We start from the raw sequence: 23,107 nt of genomic DNA on the forward strand, positions 1-23,107 counted from the left end.
TAGTACAAACATTGGCTATACCAGAGAACAGATTTCCAAGTCGCTTTATTTATTCATTTATTTTGAGGCAGGGTCTCACTCCATTGCCCAGGCTGGAGTGCAGTGGCATGATCACAGCACACTACAGCCTCGACCTTCCAGGCTCCAGCAATCCTCCAGCCTCAGCCTCCCAAGTAGCTGGGACTACAGGTGTGGCAGCACACCTGGCTAATTATTTAGATTTTTTGCAGAGACAGGGTTTTGCCCTGTTGCCCAGGCTTGTCTGAAACTCTTGAGCTCAAGCGATCCTCCTGTCTCAGACTTTTTTTTTTTTTTTTTTTTTTTTTTTGAGAGACAGTCTTGCTTTGTTGCTTAGGCTAATGTACGGTGGCATGATCTCTGCTGGAGTACAGTGGTGTGATCACTGCAACCTCCACCTATTGGAGTCAAGTGATTCTCCTGCCTCAGCATCCCGAGTAGCTGAGACTACAGGCGTGCGTCACCGCACCCAGCTAATTTTTGTATTTTTAGTAGAGACAGGGTTTCACCATATTGGCCAGGCTGGTCTGGAACTCCTGACCTCGCGATCCACCCACCTTAGGCTCCCAAAGGTCTAAAATTATAGACGTGAGCCACCATGCTCAGCCTGCCTCAGCCTCTTTAAAGTTCTGGGATTATAAACATGAGCCACTGTGCCAGGCTCAAAGCCACTTTAAAGAAGTATTCTGGCCGGGCGCGGTGGCTCAAGCCTGTAATCCCAGCACTTTGGGAGGCCGAGGCGGGTGGATCACGAGGTCGAGAGATCGAGACCATCCTGGTCAACATGGTGAAACCCCGTCTCTACTAAAAATACAAAAAATTAGCTGGGCATGGTGGCGTGTGCCTGTAATCCCAGCTACTCAGGAGGCTGAGGCAGGAGAATTGCTTGAACCCAGGAGGCGGAGGTTGCGGTGAGCCGAGATCGCGCCATTGCACTCCAGCCTGGGTAACAAGAGCGAAACTCCGTCTCAAAAAAAAAAAAAAAAAAAAAAAAAAAAGAAGTATTCTTTAACTTGTCCAAAATGGTAAATTGGGGCAAGATTCTTGACCTCAGTGGGGATTAAATGAGGTAATTGATGCATGCAAAGCCCCCCTCAGTATAATGCCTGGAACATGGGGCCCACATGATGTTCACTAGTAAATTGAGACTCTTTTTTCTTTTCTTTTCTTTTCTTTTTTTTTTCTGAGATGGAGTCTCACTCTGTTGCCCAGACTGGAGTGCTGTGGCATGATCTCGGCTCACTGCAACCTCCACCTCCCGGGTTCAAGCAATTCTCCTGCCTCAGTCTCCTGAGTAGCTGGAATTACAGGCATGTGCCATCAGGCCTGGCTAATTTTTGTATTTTTAGTAGAGACAGGATTTTACCATGTTGGTCAGGCTGATTTCAAACTTCTGACCTCGTGATCCACCTGCCTTGGCTGAAATTACAGGCATGAGCCACTGCGCCCAGCCTGACTCTTTTCGGGAAATATAGTAAACGCTATGAACTGTCTCTCCAGAAAATACACATTTGATCATACATTCAAAATTTTACATACAATATCAGAGGAAAAGAGCCCTGCAGAGGTCTGATTAAGAATAAGTGCTGTAGGCCGGGCGCGGTGGCTCAAGCCTGTAATCCCAGCACTTTGGGAGGCCGAGGTGGGTGGATCACGAGGTCGAGAGATCAAGACCATCCTGGTCAAAATGGTGAAACCCCGTCTCTACTAAAAATACAAAAAACTAGCTGGGCGTGGTGGTGCGTGCCTGTAATCCCAGCTACTCAGGAGGCTGAGGCAGGAGAATTGCCTGAGCCCAGGAGGCGGAGGTTGCGGTGAGCCGAGATCGCGCCATTGCACTCCAGCCTGGGTAACAAGAGCGAAACTCCGTCTCAAAAAAAAAAAAAAAAAAAAAAAAGAATAAGTGCTGTGCTGGGCACAGTGGCTCCCCCCTGTAATCCCAGCACTTGGGGAGGCCAAGGTGTGGTGTGGATCACTTGAGGTCAGGAGTTCAAGACCAGTCTGGCCAACCCGGAGAGATCCCCATCTCTACAAAAATACAAAAATTAGCCGGGCGTGGTGGCTCACGCCTGTAATCCCAGCACTTTGGGAGGCCGAGGCGGGTGGATCACGAGGTCAAGAGATCGAGACCATCCTGGTCAACATGGTGAAACCCCGACTCTACTAAATATACAAAAAATTAGCTGGGCGTGGTGGCGCGTGCCTATAATCCCAGCTACTCAGGAGGCTGAGGCAGGAGAATTGCCTGAACCCAGGAGGCGGAGGTTGCGGTGAGCCGAGATCGCGCCATTGCACTCCAGCCTGGGCAACAAGAGCGAAACTCCGTCTCAAAAAAAAAAAAAAAAAAAAAAAAAAAATACAAAAATTAGTCAGGTGTGGTGGCACATGCCTGTAACCCCAGCTACTTGGGAGGCTGAAGCAGGAGAATCACTTGAACCTGGGAGGTGGAGGTTCAGTGAGCCAAGATTGTGCCACTGCACTCCAGCCTGGGCAACAGAGGGAGACTCCATCTCAAAAAAAGAACAAGTGCCATGAGACAGATCAACTTCCAGGCCAACAAGATTGATCTGTAACTCAATGGAACATCTTCACACACCTAAAGGAACAATGCACTCCAGAACAGGGGTTAGCAAACCTTGGAAGCCCAGAAATAGTGTCACAGAGGCAAATATAGGCTGTCCCCATTCAAGCACTGCTAAGGAGGGGTACCCTGCCCGAGAACCCATGTGCCTGTCTCTGGTGGCAGTGGATAAAGTCCTGCTATGGAGATGTGCACAGCAGGGCTTACCCTGGTATCTTTACCACTGGGATCATGTCACTTAATTTCCCTTGCTTCACATCGCAAGTCAATCTTCCAATTAGAATGTGGCTTTGCCCGTGAAGGGCTGTAGGGAGAGGAAACTCAAGCTACGGGCAGTGGTCCTGGATCCTCTGCTTACATTTCTCATTGTAAATTAGTTGGCCGGCACGCCAGGTTTGTGGAAAGCTCTGTGAGTGTGGCCAAGCCCTCTTCCTCAGCAGGCATGCATATCAGTTTTCTATGCCTGCAAAGCTCTTTGGGTGATGGCAGGAAACTCTAATGTGCTGAGATTGAGAGCTCTTAATTCTTATTGAATTTTCTTATGAGTAATTTCTCTCATAGGGATCTACCCAAAGAAAAAACTAGGCGTTCAGAAGTACACATGTACTCACAAAAGATGTCCAGCGTAGTGGCTTTTAAGCCCTTATTATTTGAGACAGGGTCTCGTTCTGTCATCCAGGCTGGAGTGCAGTGGCATGATCTCAGCTCACTGCAACGTCTGCCTCCTGGGTTCAAGCGATTCTCTTGCCTCAGCCTCCTGAGTAGTTGGGATTACAGGTGTGCTCCACCATGCCTGGCTAATTTTTGTATTTTTACTAGAGATAGGGTTTCACCATCTTGGCCAGGGTGGTCTTGAACTCCTGACCCCAAGGGATCTGCTTGTCTTGGCCTCCCAAATTGCTGGGATTACAAGCATGAGCCACCATGCCAGGCCTATTATTATTTTTGAGACAGGGTCTCACTTAGTTGTCCAGGCCAGAGCTCCGTGGCATGATTACAGCCCCCTGAGTAGATGGGACCTGGCTGGGACACATGCACATGCCACCATGCCCAGCTAATTTTTAAATTTTTTTGTAGAGATGGGGTCTTACTGTGTTGCCCAGGCTGGTCTCGAATTCCTGGGCTTAAGCAATCCTCCTGCCTTGGTATCCCAAAGTGCTGAAATCATAGGTATGAGCCACAGCACATGGCCAACACTTTTTATTTTGAATTAATTTGTAGATTAATGTGCAGTTGTAAGAAATAATATTGGGAGATCCCATATACCCTTCACTCGGTTTTCCCCAAATGTAACATCTTGCATAATAACAGTCAGAGAATTGACATTCATATAATCCACCCACCTTTTTCAGATTTCACCACTGTAGAAGTACACATTTGTGAGTGTGTGTGTGTGTGTGTGTGTGTGTGTGTGTGGTTAAGTTCAACCAAATTTTATCACGTAGATTTGTGGAACCACCCCGCCATAGTCATGACACAGAACAGTTCCATTATAAAAAATAATGTTAACTTTTACAGGAAAAAAAAATAACCTCAGCATCCAACATTGGGAAGTTGGTTATATAAATTATGCTACAGTTATAGAGTAAGATATTTAGGGCCGGGTGCAGTGGCTCAAGCCTGTAATCCCAGCACTTTGGGAGGCCGAGGCGGGTGGATCACAAGGTCAAGAGATCGAGACCATCCTGGTCAACATGGTGAAACCCCGTCTCTACTGAAAATACAAAAAATTAGCTGGGCATGGTGGCGTGTGCCTGTAATCCCAGCTACTCAGGAGGCTGAGGCAGGAGAATTGCCTGAATCCAGGAGGCGGAGGTTGCAGTGAGCCGAGATCGCGCCGTTGTGCTCTAGCCTGGGCAACAAGAGTGAAACTCCGTCTCAAAAAAAAAAAAAAAAAAAAGATATTTAGTCATATAAATGGTGAATATATCAACATTAAAAAAGTTTATAGGCCGGGTGCAGTGGCTCATGCCTGTAATCCCAGCACTTTGGGATGTTGAGGCAGGCGGATCAGAAGGTCCAGAGATTGAGACCATCCTGGCCAACATGGTGAAACCCCATCTCTACTAAATATACAAAAATTAGTCGGGTGTGGGGGCATGCGCCTGTAATTCCAGCTACCCGGGAGGCTGAGGCAGGAGAATCGCTTAAACCAAGAGGGTGGAGGCTGCAGTGAGCTGAGATTGCACCACTGCACTCCAGAGCCTCTGCAACATAGCAAGACTCAGTCTCAAAAAAAAAAAAAAAAAAAAAAAAGAAGAGGAAGAAAGACGAGCTCATTTACTCTCTGCTGTATGAAACATAGGAAGAAGGCAGTCATCTGCAAGCCAGGAAGGGCAACTCACCAGAAGCCTCGTCAGCTGGCACCTTGATTATGAACTTCCCAGTCTCCAGAACTGGGAGAAATAAAAGTCCATTGTTTAAGCCACCCCTTCTACAGCATTATGTTATGGCAGCCCAAACAGACTAAGACAGCCCGTTTCCCAAAGAGCAAGGAAATAGGGAGCGTGAATGTAAACAGAAGTAGGGGAAAGCCCATGATAAATCAAAACAAAACCCAACAAAAACCAAATAAAATATCAACTCAAGAAAGTGCTAAGTGACAGCGCCCTGGGGGAGGTAATCTCCTGTTTACATGAAGGGTCCAGGGATCCGGGGGCTGTGGCCTAGCTCTCTTCCCAGCTACCCAAAACAGCTCCAAGGTCATCTTATAGGCTCTGGCAGCTCTTGAATTTTGAACTGGGTGGGCCAAGAAGGTGAGGGTACCTCTTGGGCCTCACCTTTATTTATCAAAGACAAGGAGGAAGGCAGTGGCAAAGCCTGGGGCTGGGGACCGGGGACACAGGCAGTCAGGTCACCCTTGCCACTTCCAGCCTCGCTTTCCAGATCTGCAATGCAGAAGGGAGAGGAAGCGGTGTGAACAGTGAGACAAAGGCTGGGTGGAGCATTCCTCCATCTAATAGCTGCTCAGGCAGCCACCCGTGGGAGACAATAAGGCCAAATCTGGGCCTGGAATCTGCCTGCCTGTGCCAGGGACCCCTCTGCCAGGAGACTGTGCCCTATCTGATAAGAGTAGTGGCCTAGGAATCAGCTATTTGAATCTTAGCCCACCTATGCCTCAAAGAAGCAAACCCAATTTAATAAAAGGAACATTCTGATATGGGAAACATTTTGTTAGAATTGAGTCAAAATATAAAATCACTGTTTTTTAAAAAAATTACCGGGCAAGTTGTGAAAGACATACCCAATGTTACTTTCTCTGATGTTCACCCTACCCGAAGCTTCATTCCACTGCTGACTGTGACTCCGTTTTAGTTTAAACCATACCTCTGATACCCTCTCCACTGCAAATCATTCCTGATTTCCAGAGGTGACAGCAGGCATTGGGTGGGGCTCGGAGGGGAAGGGAAAATGTCTGCTTTGCATATACCACTTGATGATTAAAAAACGTTAACAACTTAATAATTTGGCTTTTAGGGCAAATGTCCTTCTGAATAGCGTTCTGTCAATGCATTCATAATCGAATGGTTTCTTTAAAATCTGCTAAAAGTGCCAGGTGAGGTGGTTCATGCCTGCAATCCCAGCACTTTGGGAGGCTGAGGAGGGTGGATCACCTGAGGTCAGGAGTTTGAGACCAGTCTGATCAACATGGAGAAACCCTGTCACTATTAAAAATACAAAATTAGGGCATGGTGGCACATGCCTGTAATCCCAGCTACTCAGGAGGCCAAGGCAGGAGGATCGATTGAACCCAGGAGGTGGAGGTTGCAGTGAGCGGAGATCGTGCTATTGCACTCCAGCCTGGGCAACAAGAGCAAAAAACTCTGTCCAAAAAAAAAAAAAAAAAATCTGCTAAAGGTATTCCAAGTGCTTTCTAAACAAAGTGAGAGATTTTGGGGAAGGATCCCAGTTTAAAAAAAAAGAAAAAAAGAGGTCCCAGAGGGGAAAGAAAAAGTCAACTTCATCCAGAAGAAATACTCTAGAGTTTTTACGAGGCTATGGGTAGTCTGTCTGCCTGGAATTCTGCCCTTTGGGGTACTTCTGCCATCCCACATGGTCGTGGTAAACAGTCACAGCACCATGCCTGCCTTGGCTGTAAGAGGTAGGCCAGGCATCTGGCACAGTCATCTCAGTATCTCTCTCCTGTCCACATGATCCTACAAGCAGACTGACCCCACAAGCAGTTTGGGGCTGTGTTAGTCTGTTTTCTTTTGCTGTAACTGAATACCTGAGACTGCGTAATTTGTAAGTGTTGGGAAGTCCAACGTTTAGGGGCTGCATCCAGTGAGGATCTTCTTGCTAGTGGGGACCCTTTGCAGAGTCCCAAGGTGTTGCAGGGTATCATATGGTGAGGGGGCTTACTAGAAATGGCCACACTGGCTTTTATAACTGACCCACTCTTGTGATAACCAGCCCACTCCCTCAATAATCTGTTAATCCATTAATCCATGAGTCGGTTAATCCATTCGTGAGAGCAGAGCCCTTATGACCCAATCACCTCCTAAAGGTTCCACATGTCAGTACTGCTGCAGAGGGGGCAGTTTCCAACACATGAACTTTTGGGAGACACATTTAAAACAGAGCATGGCCTCTTTCCATGGGGTCTAATAATACGGTCCCTGGGAGAGAATGTCTCTGGGTTTTCCTCTGGGACCGTGGACTGCAGGATGTTGGGAGCCTGGAGCTGCTGGTGGCCATCTTGCCACCGTGTTGACAGTCAGCAAGCCCACTTCAAACTTCCTAAGCTGATACATTCCCTTTTTACTTAACTTGGATCAAGTCTGTTTTCTGGCAGTCACAACCAACAGACCCCAAACATTGTTTTCACACGTGTGGGGATCCCAAGACTGCTAAAAGGGAAGCCTGCTTATTGACAGCCCCTGCCCACTTACCCAGAGCCCACAGTCAGACATTCCGCTCAGGAAAGCAATCCTGTATATAAAGAAAAACCCTCTTACTTCAGAGAAAACCTGTACCAGCTATTCTTTTCTACTAATCAACCAAATCCTCTATTTCTAAAAGTCTCTCGATGAAAAAGAGATGCATATCTAGGCACCCATATTGGTGAAGTATCTGACCCAAAGTTTCCAAAAATAAAGGACTGAGATACAGACTGCATATCAGATCTTTAACCAACAGAACTGCATGCTGGAAGACAAAGGAGTGAGGTCTTCAGTATTCTGAGGGGAAAAAATGAATTTGTACCTAGAATTCTCTACTCAGCCACATTAGCATGTACAAGCCACATTGATGGAATTGAATTGGCCAGGGAGATGTGTTCCTCAAGAAGTCTTCTATGTTAAGAGGGAACCAGGGTGCACAATGAAGCATCATAGGTGATGCACAGAAGAGAAGTAAAACTAACAAATCTGAGGAATAGATCCAGCTGCTTCCGGCAGGAGGGAGAGGATGCTGGAGGAGTTCGCACAGGTGTGCAGGGAAGGTTCATCCAGGAGAGTCAGCAGCAATGCTGGAACAGAGGGGAAGAACAGACTTGGTGGAGAGAAGAGGTGAGAGGGTATTTAAGAGACTGCAGGCAGGGCATGGAGGCTCACACTTGTAATCCCTGCACTTGTGGAGGCTGAGGCTGGAGGACTGCTTGAGGCTAGGAGTTCCAGGCCAGCCTGGGCAGCATGGTTAGACCCTGTTTCTAACAAACAAAACAAACAAACAAAAATGCTGGATGTGGTGGTGCATGCCTATAGTCTCAGCTACTCAAGAGGCTGAGGTAGGAGGATCACTTGAGCCCGGAAGTTCAAGGCTTCAGTGAGCTCTGATTGCACCACTGCACTCCAGCCTGGGTGACAGAGCAAGACCCTGTCCCTAAAAAAAGAAAATAAATAAAAAATGAGCCAGGTGTGGTGGCTCATGCCTGTAATCCCAGCACTTTGGGAGGCTGAGGCAGGATCACTTGAGCCCAGGAGTTCGAGACCAACCTGAGCAACATTGCAAAATCCTATCTCTACTAAATAAATAAAAATAAATTTGGCCGGGTGTGGTGCTATGCCCCTATAGTTCCAGTACTCAGGGGGCTGAGATGGGAGGATCACTTGAGCCCAAGAGGCTGAGGCTGCAGTGAGCTGTGATTGCCACTGCATTGCAGCCTGGGTGACAGAGTGAGACCCTGTTTCAAAGGGAGAGAGAAAGAGAGAGACACTATGGCCTATTCCAGAACTCAAAAGCAGGAGGGAATCCTCAAGCACTGGGAGGAGAAGATGGGTGTGCATGGCAGAAAAGAATGCAAGCTCACACCTGTAATCCCAGCACTTTGGGAGGTTGAGGCAGGCAAATCACGAGGTCAGGAGTTCAAGACCAGCCTGGCCAACATGGTGAAAGCCCGTTTCTATTAAAAATACAAAAAAGTTAGCTGGGCATGGTGGTGGGCACCTGTAATCCCAGCTACTTGGGAGACTGAGGGAGGAGAATCGCTTGAACCTGGGAGGTGGAGGTTGCAGGGAGCTGAGACCATGCCATCATGCCACTGCACTCCAGCCTGGCAATAGAGCAAGACTCTGTCTCAAAACAAAAAAACAAAAACAAAAACAACAACAACAACAAAAAAAAAACGGTGCAAGCTAGAGGATAATCAGAAAAAAATAAGCTGCTGAAGTGAAACTGACTCATGCCTCAGTATCTTCAATCCTAAAATCAGGATACTGGTAGTACCTACCTCAGAAAACTGTCAGTATAATTACGTGAAATAATATATCTAAGACACTTAGCTTAATGCTGGGAACAAGTAAAATTCAATAAGTATCAGCTCTTATTAATAAGTTGTCCCAGATCACACAGTTAGTAACTAGGGTAACTAGGATTGAATAGAATAACTTTTCTGACTCCAAAGCCCAGCTGGCCTCTTTACGATTGTGCTCTAGTGAGTAAGAGCTATCGTTTACTTAGCACAGGGCTCCCTTCTCTACAACAGTTAGTTCATTTAATGCTTATCACCTCCCTGAGCTGAGCATGACTATCTTATACAACAGGAAATCCAGCATCGTTTCACTCCCTTACCCGAGTTCACCTGCCCGGCTCCAGTGCCCTCTTCCCAATAGCACAGTGGAGTCAGGAGGTTTGGGTCCCAGCCCACATCTGCCACAGATCAACCTGCATCGCTGAGCCTCAGTTTCTTCGTTTTTTAAATAATGGGCTGGAACAGAGAATGATCTCTGGGTTTTTTTTTTTTTTTTTTTTTTTTTTTTTTTTTTTTTTTTGAGATGGAGTCTCATTCTGTTGCTCAGGCTGTAGTGTAGTGGCATGATTTAGGCTCACTGCAACGTCTGCCTCCCAAGTTCAAGTGATTCTCCTGCCTCAGCCTCCTGAGTAGCTGGGATTACAGGTGTGCATCACCACACTTGAGATGGGGTTTCGCCATGTTAGGCAGACTGGTCTCGAGCTCCTGACCTCAAGTGATCCACCTGTGTTAGCTCTCCAAAGTTCTGGGATTACAGGCATAAACCACTGTGCCCAGCCAATCTCTAAGTTCCCTTTAAGCTCTAATGTTCTAGGAGGGTGTATTCGTTGAAATCAGACAGTGCTCCAGGTAGGAGAGAGGGATCCTGAGTCAGACAGGATCCCTATCCCCATCTGACTGCACAACATCCAACAACAGAGATCCAGAGGTGCTGAGGGTGGAGTCCAGGTCTCTGAGGTGTTAGTCATCGTCTGCTCCCACTCCCAAGGGACCAGCAGGGATGTGATCCAATTATACTGAATTGATGAGGGACCTCCCGGGTGACGAAAGGGAGAGGAGATATCAGCGGACACAATGGCAGATCTAAATCATTCAGCCTGGTGAAGAGAAGCCAGGAAGGACCTGCCTTCAAGTCTCCAGTGAGTGTGGTGACTGGCAGGGTGATAACAAGGAGGCCAAAGCTCAGGGTACTGGGCCCAGGTTTCTAGGCCTGGCTCTGCCACTAAAAGCAGTATGATCTTTGTTTGACAAGTTATTTCTCACATGAGCACTTGCAAGAAGAAGAAAGAAGAAGAAGAAAGAAAGAAGAAGAAAGAAGAAGAAGAAGAAGAGGAAGAGGAAGGAGAAGGAGGAGGAGGAGGAGGAGGAGGAGGAGGAGGAGGAGGAGGAGGAGGAGGAGGAGGAGGAGGAGGAGGAGGAGGAGGAGGAGGAGGAGGAGGAGGAGGAGGAGAAGGAGAAGGAGAAGGAGAAGGAGAAGGAGAAGGAGAAGGAGAAGGAGAAGGAGAAGGAGAAGGAGAAGGAGAAGGAGAAGGAGAAGGAGAAGGAGAAGGAGAAGGAGAAGGAGAAGGAGAAGGAGAAGGAGAAGGAGAAGGAGAAGGAGAAGGAGAAGGAGAAGGAGAAGGAGAAGGAGAAGGAGAAGGAGAAGGAGAAGGAGAAGGAGAAGGAGAAGGAGAAGGAGAAGGAGAAGGAGAAGGAGAAGAAGAGACAAGTTATTTCACTTCTCCAGTCTTCGTTTCCACATCTAAAAAATCAGGGAAGGCTGGACGCAGTGGCTCACGTTTGTAATCCCAGCTCTTTGGGAGGCGGAGGTGGGCAGATCACTTGAGGTCAGGAGTTCAAGACCAGCCTGGCCAACATGGCGAAACAGTATTTAAAAATTAGCCAGGCATGGTGGCAGGCACCTGTAACTCCAGCTACTTGGGAGGCTGAGGTAGGAGAATCACTTGAACCTGGGAGGTAGAGGTTGCAGTGAGCTGAGATGGTGTCACTGCATACCAGCCTGGGCAACAGAGTGAGACTCCATCTCAAAAAAAAAAAAAAAAAAAAAAAAAAAAAAAAAAAAAAAAATCAGGGAAATTTTAAAAAACCCACCAATTTATATAAAGACGTGTAATATTATAGCTAAAAACTAGAAATGGGAAGAACTGCTCAGTGGACTGGGAAACACGGAGTTGATGCAACAGAATCTTTTTTTTTTAATTGCATTTTAGGTTTTGGGGTACATGTGAAGAACATGCAAAATTGTTGCATAGGTACACACATGGCAGTGTGGTTTTCTGCCTTCCGTCCCCTTGCCTGTATCTGTCATTTCTCCCCATGCTATCTCTTCCCACCTCCCCACCCCCCGTCCCTCCCCCATTTCCCCCCAACAGACCCCAGTGTGTAGTGCTCCCCTCCCTGTGTCCATGTGTTCTCATTGTTCAACACCCGCCTATGAGTGAGAACATGCAGTGTTTGATTTTCTGCTCTTGTGTCAGTTTGCTGAGAATGATGGTTTCCAGGTTCATCCATGTTCCTACAAAGGACGTGAACTCATCGTTTTTGATGGCTTCGTAATATTCCATGGTGTATACGTACCACATTTTCCCTATCCAGTCTATCATCGTTGGGCATTTGGGTTGGTTCCAGGTCTTTGCTATTGTAAACAGTGCTGCAATGAACATTCGTGTGCATGTGTCCTTATAGTAGAATGATTTATAATCCTTTGGATATATACCCAGTAATGGGATTGCTGGGTCAAATGGGATTTCTATTTTTAGGTCATTGATGAATCGCCACACTGTCTTCCACAATGGTTGAATTAATTTACATTCCCACCAACAGTGTAAAAGTGTTCCTATTTTTCCACATCCTCTCCAGCATCTGTTGTTTCCAGATTTTTTAATGATCGCCATTCTAACTGGTGTGAGATGGTATCTCAATGTGGTTTTGATTTGCATTTCTCTAATGACCAATGATGATGAGCATTTTTTCATATGTTTGTTGGCCTCCTGTATGTCTTCTTTTGTAAAGTATCTGTTCATATCCTTCGCCCATTTTTGAATGGGCTTGTTTGCTTTTTTCTTGTAGATCGCAACAGAATCTTGAAATGCTATTTGGAAAGTGGAAAAACTAACATTTACTAAGCACTAATGACATGTCAGGCACTTGGCAGAGAGGTCTTTACATGCAAAATCTCATTTAATATCCTCAAGGGTCTTCTGAGGTAGGTATTATCACCATTCTTCCTTTTTTTGAGATGGAGTCTTCCTCTGTTGCCCAGGCTGGAGTGCAGTGGTGAGACCTCAGCTCACTGCAACCTCCACTTCCTGAGTTCAAGCGATTCTCCTGTCTCAGCCTCCTGAGTAGTTGGGACTACAGGTGCGTGCCCCTATACTTGTCTAATTTTTCTATTTTCAGTGGAGACTGGGTTTCACCACGTTGGCCAGTCTGGTCTTGGACTCCTGGCCTCAGGTGATCTGCCCACCTTGGCCTCCCAAAATGCTGGGATTACAGGCATGAGCCACTGTGCCTGGCTACAATCATTTTTTTCAGATGAGTTCACTGAGACCATGAGAAGTTAAGTCGTCTAACTAGTTTATACTGATGATGAAATCAGGACTCAAATTCAAAGGTCCATCTGACTCCAGAGGTTTGTGCCACAAACTTTTACTTATAAACTACTGCTGCAGACTGTTGGATGTAAGAACTGTAAGAAAGAGAGTAGTAGTCCAGGTATGGTGGTTCACACCAGCACTTTGGGAGGCTGAGTCCGGTGAATTGCTTGAGTCCAGGAGTTCGAGACCAGCCTGCACAACATGGTGAAACCCCATCTCTTACAAAAAATACAAAAACTGGCTGGGTGTGATGGTAATCCCAGCACTTTGGGAGGCTGAGACGGGCAGATTGCCTGAGCCCAGGAGTTCAAGACCAGCCTGGGCAACATGGCAAGACCCTGTCTTACACACTTACACACACACACACACACAACTAGCGGGGTATGGTGTCACGTGCCTATAGTTCCAGCCACTAGGGAGGCAGAGGCAGAAGGATTGATTAAGCCCATGATCTTGAGGCTGCAGTGAGCTGAGATTGTGTACCACTACACTGCAGTCCAGCCTGGGCAACAGAGCAAGACACTGTCTCAAAAAAAAAAAAAAAAAAAAGGAAATAGAGAAATGCATATATGTAACAGTATTAAGTGGGAAATAAACCTCAAGAGTGATTGTGGGTCAAGTGCGGTGGCTCATACCACCAGCGGTTTGGGAAGCTGAGGGAGGCAAATCACTTGAGGCCACAAGTTCGAGGCCAGCCTGGCCAATATGGTAAATCCCTGTCTCTACCAAAAATATAAAAATTAGCCGGGCATGGTGGTGGGTGCCTTAATTCCAACTGCTTGGGAGGCTGAGGCAGGTGAATCGCTTGAACCTAGGAGGCAGAGGCAGAGGTTGGAGTGAACTGAGATTGTGCCACTGCACTCCAGCCTGGGTGACAGTGAGGTACCCCCCCAAAAAAAAGAGAGTGATTGTGATAACATAAGAATGTTGATGTCAACATTAGATTTGGAAATTTGTAAATAATAGGGAGTTTAGGATGCTGGGAACTTTTGGGGTCACAACTCAGATATTTATGCTTAATTTTTTTTTTTTTTTTTTTCTGAGACAAAGTTTCCCTCTTGTTGCCCAGGCCAGACTGTAATGGCGCAATCTCGGCTCACTGCAACCTCTGCTGCCCCGGATTCTAGCGATTCTCCTGCCTCAGCCTACTGAGTAGCTGGGATTACAGGCATGCACCACCATGCCCAGCTAATTTTGTATTTTTAGTAGAGATGGGGTTTCACCACATTGGTCAGGCTGGTCTCGAACTCCTGACCTCAGGTGTTAATCCCGCCTCAGCCTCCCAAAGTGCTGGGATTACAGACATGAGCCACCATGCCTGACCCCATGCTCAACTTTTTGGTAGTAGAGATGATGATAATATCTGAGTGAGTACAGATGATGGGGCCTTTCTAGTCCTAACACAGAACTTTCTAGATAAGCAGACAAGGAACAGTTGCCCTTCTTCATCACTGGAAAGATTGGAAATCTGACCACACAGCTCCTGCCTCAAGTTTTTCAGTCACTTTGTATCGCCTTCAGCCTTTCAGCATCAGTTCTCAACCTTGACTGTAGACTGGAATCACTTGAGAAACTTTTAAAATAGCTGATGTCTGAGTTTATTCCCAGAAATTCTTATTTAATTGCTATGGCTGTAGCTTTGGCATGGGGAGTTCTGAAATCTCCTCAGGAGATTCCAATGTGTAGCAACATTTGAAAACCACTGGCCTAGAGGATAAAGCCACAACTCCTTCACTTGGCACTGAAAGTCCCTTCTGATTTCTTAGTATACTCTCCTATAGGTTTTATTCCCCAATCCAGTTACAATGTCCTGACCATGCGGCGCCTTGCTTTTTACATGCCTGTACCTTATTTCCTCTTCCTAGAATGCCTTTCTTCCCCCTCCATCCATCTGAAAAGCTCCATTCATCTTCAACACTGTGGCAAGCCAGCCTCCAAGATGGCCACAGTCATCCTTACCTCCTGGTTTTCATGTTCCTGTACATGATTTTGATGTTCCTGCATAGTCCTCTACTGCACTGAATAGGGCTGACTTGTCTAATAACATAATATTGTAGAAATGATGATGGAGTGTGACTTCTGAGGATGGGCTATAAAAGAAACTGTAGTTTCCATCTTACTCTCTCTTAGACCTTCTGCTTTGGGAGAAGCTATCTGCCAAGTCTTGAGCATCAGTCCTGTGGAAAGCACTACATGGTACGGAACTGAGGCCTTCTGCCAACAGCCACATGAGTGTACCATCTTGAAATGGATCCTCCAGCCCCACTCAAGCCTTCAGATGATAATAATCCCAGCTGATGTCTGGACTGTAGCCTCAGGAGACCTTCAGCCAGAACCATTGAACTATGCCACTCCAGAATTCCTGAGCCATAGAAAATGTGAGATGTTTGTTGTTCTAAGCTGTTAAAATTTTGGAATAATTTCTTACACAGTAATACATAGCAAATAAACAAACCACACGCAAGTATGTGACACTCTGTGAAGCCTTAGCTTTCTGCCTTGCTGAGTTGAACTGACCACGCTGTGCCACTTCTGAGCCATATATATCCCCTATTGTAGCACTCATCACATGAGCCCTAATGTTGACCTGCCCTTCTTGCCCTTAGGTTCAATTCCAGGTGGACAGGGCTGGCCATAGTGCAGGCATCAGTAAGTGCTTATTGAATATAGGAACATGCATGAGAACTGCCATCTGAGTCATTTCTCATAGGCCTTATAGCCCAGTCTTCTTCTTATACAAAAACTTCAAAAGCTGCACGTGGTGGCACACACCTGTAGTCCCAGCTACTTGGGTGGCTGAGGCAGGAGGATCGCTTGAGCACAAGAGTTTGAGGCTGCAGTAAGCTATGACTGTGCTCTTGCACTCCAGCCTGGGCAACAGAATGAGACCCCATCTCTCTCTCTTTTTTTTTTTTTTTTTTGAGACGCAGTCTCACTCTGTTGCCCAGGCTGAAGAATAATGGCGTGGTCTTAGCTCACTGCAATCTTTGCCTTCCGGGTTCAAGTGATTCTCCTGCCTCAGCCTCCCAAGTAGCTGGGATTACAGGCACCTGTCACCACGCCTGGCTAATTTTTGTATTTTTAGTAGAGATGGGGTTTCACCATGTTGACCAGGCTGGCCTCAAACTCCTGACCTTGTGATCTGCCCGCCTTAGCCTCCCAAAGTGCTAGGATTATAGGCATGAGCCACCACACCTGGCCTGAGACCCTATCTTTAAAAAAAAAAAAGGAAAAAAGACCCAAAACTCTATGGTACAGTTGCCAGAAATCATGGTTGTCTTGGTGAAAGGGTGGGTCCTGAGGATTTTCTTAATAATCCAACAAAATTGGCCAGGGGTGGTGGCTCAAGCCTGTAATCCCAGCACTTTGGGAGGCTGAGGTGGGTGGGTGGATCACGAGGTCAGGAGGTTGAAACCATCCTGGCTAACACAGTGAAACCCATCTCTACTAAAAATACAAAAAATTAGCCAAGCATGCTGGTGGGCGCCTGTAATCCCAGCTACTAAGGAGGCTGAGGCAGGAGAATTGCTTGAATCAGGGAGGCAAAGGTTGCAGTGAGCCAAGATTACGCCACTGCACTCCAGTCTGGGTGACAGAGCAAGACTCTGTGTCAAATCATCATCATCATCATCATCATCCAACAAAATCCTAGCATCCACAGATGTATCTAGAACACTAGACTACAAGTCAGAAGATCTGGTTTTTAATTCAAATCTGCCAACTACCTGCTGAAATTTTTTGAGCTGAACTGGTTTCCTCATGGACCAAATAACTTAAGGCCTCTTTCAGTTCTAAAATTTAATAATTCTGTATTTTCAGCTAGCAATTGCTCTTATTTCATAAAAGAAAATAGACTAATAGGCTTATACCATAGCAAGGATTCTCAAACTTCACTGCGTATCAGGAAGTAATATTCCTCGAACTTACACACACATACACGCTTGGGCCCTCCCTCCAGACCTTCTGAATCAGCATCTCTGGATTCAGAAGGCCAAGACGGGCAGATCACTTGAGGCCAGGAGTTTGAGACCAGCCTGGCCAACATGGTGAAATCCAATCTCTACTAAAAATACAAGAATTAGCTGGGCATGGTGGTGGCTGCCTGTAGTCCCAGCTACTCAGGAGGCTGAGGTAGGAGAATTGCTTGAACCCAGGAGGCCGAGTTTGCAGTGAACCAAGATCATGTCACTGTACTCCAGCCTAGGTGACAAAGAGAGACTCTGTCTCAAAACAAAACAAAACAAAACAAAACACCAAAAAAAAAAAAACAAAAAAAAACAAAAAAAAAAACCCACTGACTTTGGAGCTCAACGATTTAGGTTCAAATTCTGGTTCTAGTACTTACATGCTGGGTGACTTGGTTGGGCTAGCAAATCTTTCTGAATCTCACTTTCCTGATCTACAAAATGAGGCTAACATGCACTACCTTACTGGAATGTTGCTAGGATTAAATGATGCAATGTATGTAAAGCACTTAGCAGAATATCTGGCCAGAATAAGTGTTCATTAAGTAGTAGCACATTAGGACAGAACCAAAATATAGCACTTTTTGTAATTAACAGCAACATAAATGTATCCAGTGCTTTGACATCTTACATTGAGCCCATCCCTAATTCCACCCAAAAAATTCTGAGATGGGAAGGCAGATGCCAGTGACCCCATTTTGCAGAAAAAGAAACAAAGGCTCAGAAAGATTCACTGGCTCCAGATCAAACAAAAGAAAAATGTCAGAGTCTGGATTCAAACCTGGGTGTGATTCCATGAAGATGAATAATTATATATACACACTTGGCAGGCTGAGCATCTCGGGGCCATCTGGCTTAACAGGCTGAAGAGGACTGTATTTCTGAGCAGCTTCTTTTTTTAGATGAAAGCAAGATGGGAAAAATAAGCTGGCAAACTGCTTTCCTTCATTTTCAACAGTGGTGTGATTTGTGCTCAGTTCTGCCCTCCTTCTAACTCCCAAATGCTACTTGTCCATGCGACTTATAAGTTTGCTCCAGCTATCTTGGCTGTGCTGCTGCTGGCTCTGCCCTGGCCCCACAGCCGGGACTGGGAAAACCAAAAGAAAAGGAAGCAGAGACAGCTGGAGATGTCAGAGGGCTGGGTGAGCTCCAGCTGTTCCCAAGTTTGGCTGGGGAATGAGAGCTGATGGGGGGCCGGGGCCAGGGGTCCCTGTCCCCCACGTCAATCAATAGGAGGATGCTCTTTCCTGTCAACAGATGGGCCCTGCTCCTGGAATAATGTGATGAAGGGCAATACTTAATATGGCACAGACTGGATTTCTCTTGGGGAACAGGAGGCCAAGAGATCAAATGTTAGTCTAATTTAATCAAGAAGGCTTTCATGGAAGAGGTAGGATTAGAACTGAGCCTAAAGCATTAGCAAGATTTCGATGTGCAGAAAGGAGGTGGGGAAGGCCTACAGGCAAGAGAAACCTCAGGAGAGCTGGACACAGTGGCTCAGGCCTGTAATCCCAGCACTCTGGGAGGCCAAGGTGGGCAGATCACTTGAGGTCAGGAGTTTGAGACAAGCCTGGCCAACATGGTGAATCTCCATCTCTACTAACAATACAAAACTTAGCCAAGTGTGGTGGTGCATGCCTGTAATCTCAGCTACTTGGGAGGTTGAGGCAGCACCATTGCTTGAACTTGGAAGGTGGAGGTTGCAGTAGGCCAAGATCATACCATTGCACTCCAGGCTGAGCAACAGAGCAAGACTCCATCTCAAAAAAGGAAAAGAAAAAAGAAAAAAAGGAAAGGGGAGTCCTGGAATTTCGTGACAACTCAATGACAGAGACACAAAATGCCAGAACTGACAGGCCCTTAAGAGACTGGCTAATTCAATAACCACCAACCCATGTCCCAATTTACAGATAAGGAAGCTAAAGGCGAGAGAGGAAAACTACACACACACACTCGTCACAGAGCATGCAGGTGACAAAGGCAAGAACCCAGGGCTCCAGACAATCAGTTTGGTCCTCTTACCATCAGATCATCTTGCCAGGCTGGTATTTTCATGCAAAAGTGGTGTTTCAGGTAGATCTGGCAGCCGAATGCAGTGGGGAAAGAAAGAGTACAGTCCAGGACTGCGAAACGAGCCCAGGGGTGAGCTGAGAGGACAGCAGGCTCAAACAAGATGGAAAGGACGGGCTGTGTGGGAGAACTACCAAGACTGAAGAAACAGGAGGACTTGGAAGGAAATCACGAGGGAGGGAGCTGTGCAGAGCCAGTTCACCAGCCATCTGCAGGCCTGGGTGTTTCTCCTGAGGAGGTCACAAGGCATTCTGACCCCCTTACCTGGTGTCAAAGGCAGCAGACAAACATTGAAACGACTAGCCTCTGCTACAAAGCCCCTGTCCCCAGCTCCTCCCTTTGGCCAACGTCTCCACAGATCTCCACTTCTCCTTCTTGACATTTTAGGATCTTCGGTTTGTAGCTGATGCATAAACGTATGTGCTTGGATGATCTGGTGTGAAATTAAAACCGAACCAGAACCTAAGAGTGTGTACTCTTCCAGGTGGAAAAGAAAGTAAGGCTAGAACTAGGGTGGAGACTTTGATTTTTCATGTGAGGAGCAGGGATAGCAGAACAAAGAGAATGGGAAACTGCCTCTCCACCTAGCTCCATCTGGGCATGAGGACACAATGGGAGTAGGCGGGTGGCAGTTAGGAGGGTCCACTTGAGGAAGGTAACCACGAGACTATAGAAGCTGGAATAAAAATTTAGAGCAATGGTCAGGCATGGTGGCTCATGCCTATAATCCTAGCACTTTGGGAGGTTGTGGCTGTGGCAGGAGGATCACTAACCCCAAAAGTTCCAGACCAGATTGGGGAGCATAAAGAGACTCCATGTTTACAAAAAAAAAAAAAAAAAATTTTTTTAAATTAGCCAAGCATGGTGGTGCATGTCTGTAATCACAGGCACTTGGGAAACTGAGGCAGGATGATAGCTTGAGCCTGGGAATTCAAGGTTGCAGTGAGCTATGAACACACTACTGCACTCCAGCCTGAGTGACAGACCAAAAAAGAAAGCAAGAAAGCAAGCAAGGCAGGAAGGGAGAGAAAAAGAAAAAAGAAAAAAAGAACTTAGACCAAGACCACTGGGGCCATTTAGTGCAAGGGCCCATTATACCTAACCCTACAGCTATGTAAGGAGGCCCAAATGAAACAAAACTGTTAACAGCTAATGTTTATTAAGCCCTTAATATAGCTACCATGCTAAGTGCTTCACATGTATTATTTCATTTAATTATCAGGCCAGGCATGGTGGCTCCTGCCTGTAATTCCAGCACTTTGGGAGGCCGAGGTGGGCAGATCATGAGGTCAGGAGTTCGAGACTAGCCTGGCCAACATGGTGAACCCCTGTCTCTACTAAAGATAGAAAAAATTAGCCAGGCGTGGTGGCGTGTGCCTGTAATTCTAGCTACTCAGGAGGCTGAGGCAGGAGAATCATTTGAAACAGGGAGGTGGAGGTTGCAGTGAGCCAAGATCATGCCATTGCACTCCAGGCTGGGCAACAGGTCCAGACTCTGTCTAAAAAAAAAAAAAAAAAAAAAAAAAGAAAAGACAAATTATCACAACTGCCTTATGAGTTAAATACTATTAGAATTCCCACTTTACAAATAAGAACATTAAAGACCATAAAAGTGAATGGATTAGCATAAAGTCACAGGGATAATAGTGTTGGAGCTGTCTGATTTCAGAGTGTGTTCTTAGTTCCTGAACTGCTCACATCTGTAATCCCAACACTTTGGGAGGCTGAAGCAAGAGGATCACTGGAGCCCAGGAGCTCAAGACCAACCCTGGCAACATGGACAGACCACTGTCTCTACCAAAAATAAACAAAATATTAGCCAGGTGTAGTGGTACGCAACTGTAGTCCCAGCTACTTGAGAGGCCTAGGTGGGAGGATGGCTTAAGTCTGGGAGGTTGAGGCTACAGTGAGCAGTGATCATTCCACTGTACTCCAGCCTGAGCAACAGAGTGAGACTGTCTCAAAAAGAAACAAACAAAAACCCCATCAACCAAGTACCTGACCCACAGTTTCTGGTGAAGCTGTTTTCTCCCCGATCCATTTCTCAAGAGTGTTGAGGATATCACTGAAACTCAACACAGGTCATATAGAAGTTGAAGATTTTGGTATTTTTTAGTTAATTGATTAAATGAGATTAATACATTCCCTATATTCTGAGAGTTTGAAGAAACGGGAGAAACTGCAAAGCCCAAGTATGCATATAGGGATAATAGCACAGTATTTAAGAGCTCAGATTTTATAGCCTGGCATGGTGGCATGCGCCTGTGGTCCCAGCTACTTAGGAGGCTGACGCTGAGGCTGGCAGACAGATTGAGGCTGGGAGGTCGAGGCTGCAGTGAGCTGTGATCGCGCCATTGCACTCCAGCCTGGGTGACAGGAGAGCATCTCAAAAAAACAAAACAAAAACCCTTGGCTGGGCGCGGTGGCTCACGCCTGTAATCCCAGCACTTTGGGAGGCTAAGGTGGGTGAGTCACCTGAGGTCAGGAGTTCGAGACCAGTCTGACCAACATGGTAAAATCCCGTCTCCACTAAAAGTAAAAAAATTAGCCTGGCATGCTGGCATGTGCTTATAATCCCAGCTACTCTGGAGGCTGAGGCAGGAGAATCGCTTGAACCTGTGAGGTGGGGGTTGCAGTGAGCTGAGATCGCACCACTGCACTCCAGCCTGGGAAAAAAGAGCGAAACTCTATCTAAAAAACAAAACAAAACAAAAAAACACCCTGAACTTTGATGCCTACGTCCCAGCTTTGCCAAAATCTTGCTGAGAGTCTGATGAAATCAGTTTTCAAAGCTTCTGTTTCCCCCTACATAAAATGACCAATGCTACCTGACCTGGTCTGGTTACTGTGAGCGGTAAGTTAAACGATGCATGTCAGCCCAGAGCGCAGTCCTGACACACAGTGACAATCATCCTCGGCACCCTCATTGTCACTGTGCCCTGCAGCTATAGCCAGGGACAGCTGCCCTCTGTACCTGGCTGTGATGGGATAGAAAGTGACCTTCCTCGTGAGGATGAGTCCCAAGCATACAGTATGGCCTCTCCTGTCCCTCTGTGACTTTGTGGGCATAGGGATAAGTGGTGTGCCAGAAAAAAGGGGGGGTAGGATGAAGGTTCCCACAAGGTCAAGACATGGAGTTGGAATCCATCATTTGACATTTAAAGAGTCCCACAGAATTTCTGAGGAAGGGCAAACAGGAGAGCTGTGTCAGAATGCACCGCGGAAAGGGGCTTGGGGACTACATTAGGGACACAGCAAGAATCCAGCCAGCTTTAGTTTCACAAGTCCAGGAAGTGGAAGGGATATTTACTTATCTTCCTAACTGGCTTATCATCTCATGCAAAGGAACTTCACTTTATACCACTAGGAGGCCTCCATGGGAACAGAGTCCTGCAGTGGGATGGGGAACAAGAAGATGCCAAAGAAACTCAAGACATCCTCTTTCTGGAAAAGATTCACTAGGATGCAGTTTATCAGCACATGTCAGTTACCATCAGGATTTCCTTGCTTATCTAAAGGCCATTTATCAGGTGTCCTAGTCCCCTGAAAGCTAACCAAAAATCAGAACAAGGGATCAAAGGTCTTGTGATACCCCTTCTGGAGCAGTCAGAGGATTATAAAGCCCATGAACTAAAGGTGAGGGACTTTAGCTGCAAGAGAGTCCCTAAAACCCTCTCTCAATGACTACCTTGTTTTCTTTTAGACTCAGTTTTAAATAATGTGGCTGATTTATCGGTCCATTGCACATCGAAAGTCATAAACTTGAAGTGGCCAAGGGCTAGGGGCTGGTACACTGAGGAGCGATGGCTGCAGCCTGACCACAAGCGAGACAACACCAACTCTGAACAGCAACACAGCACAAGGGGCAACTCCATGTAGGTCAAACAGCTATATGCACCTTCCTAGATCTGAGGGTGTCACTTCTCTGACATGAGACCTGGCCACAATATTTTGACTCTCTTCGGATGGCATGGGATGTTAAGAATGGCCATGGCATGGGATGTTAAGAATGGACATGCTTTGGCTTATGACACGTGAACAGAAATAATGAGAGTCACTCCCAGGCAGAAACTCTCAGAGCTAGCAGGTGATTCATCAGGCTTTCTTCCTGCTCCACTATGGTGAACAGCAACACTTCCAGATAACACCAGCTCTACCAGCCTGGATCCTAGAATGAGGATAAAAA

Source organism: Saimiri boliviensis, chromosome 11 (genome assembly GCF_048565385.1).
Source record: "Saimiri boliviensis isolate mSaiBol1 chromosome 11, mSaiBol1.pri, whole genome shotgun sequence".
In the NCBI taxonomy this organism is placed as follows: domain Eukaryota; kingdom Metazoa; phylum Chordata; class Mammalia; order Primates; family Cebidae; genus Saimiri; species Saimiri boliviensis.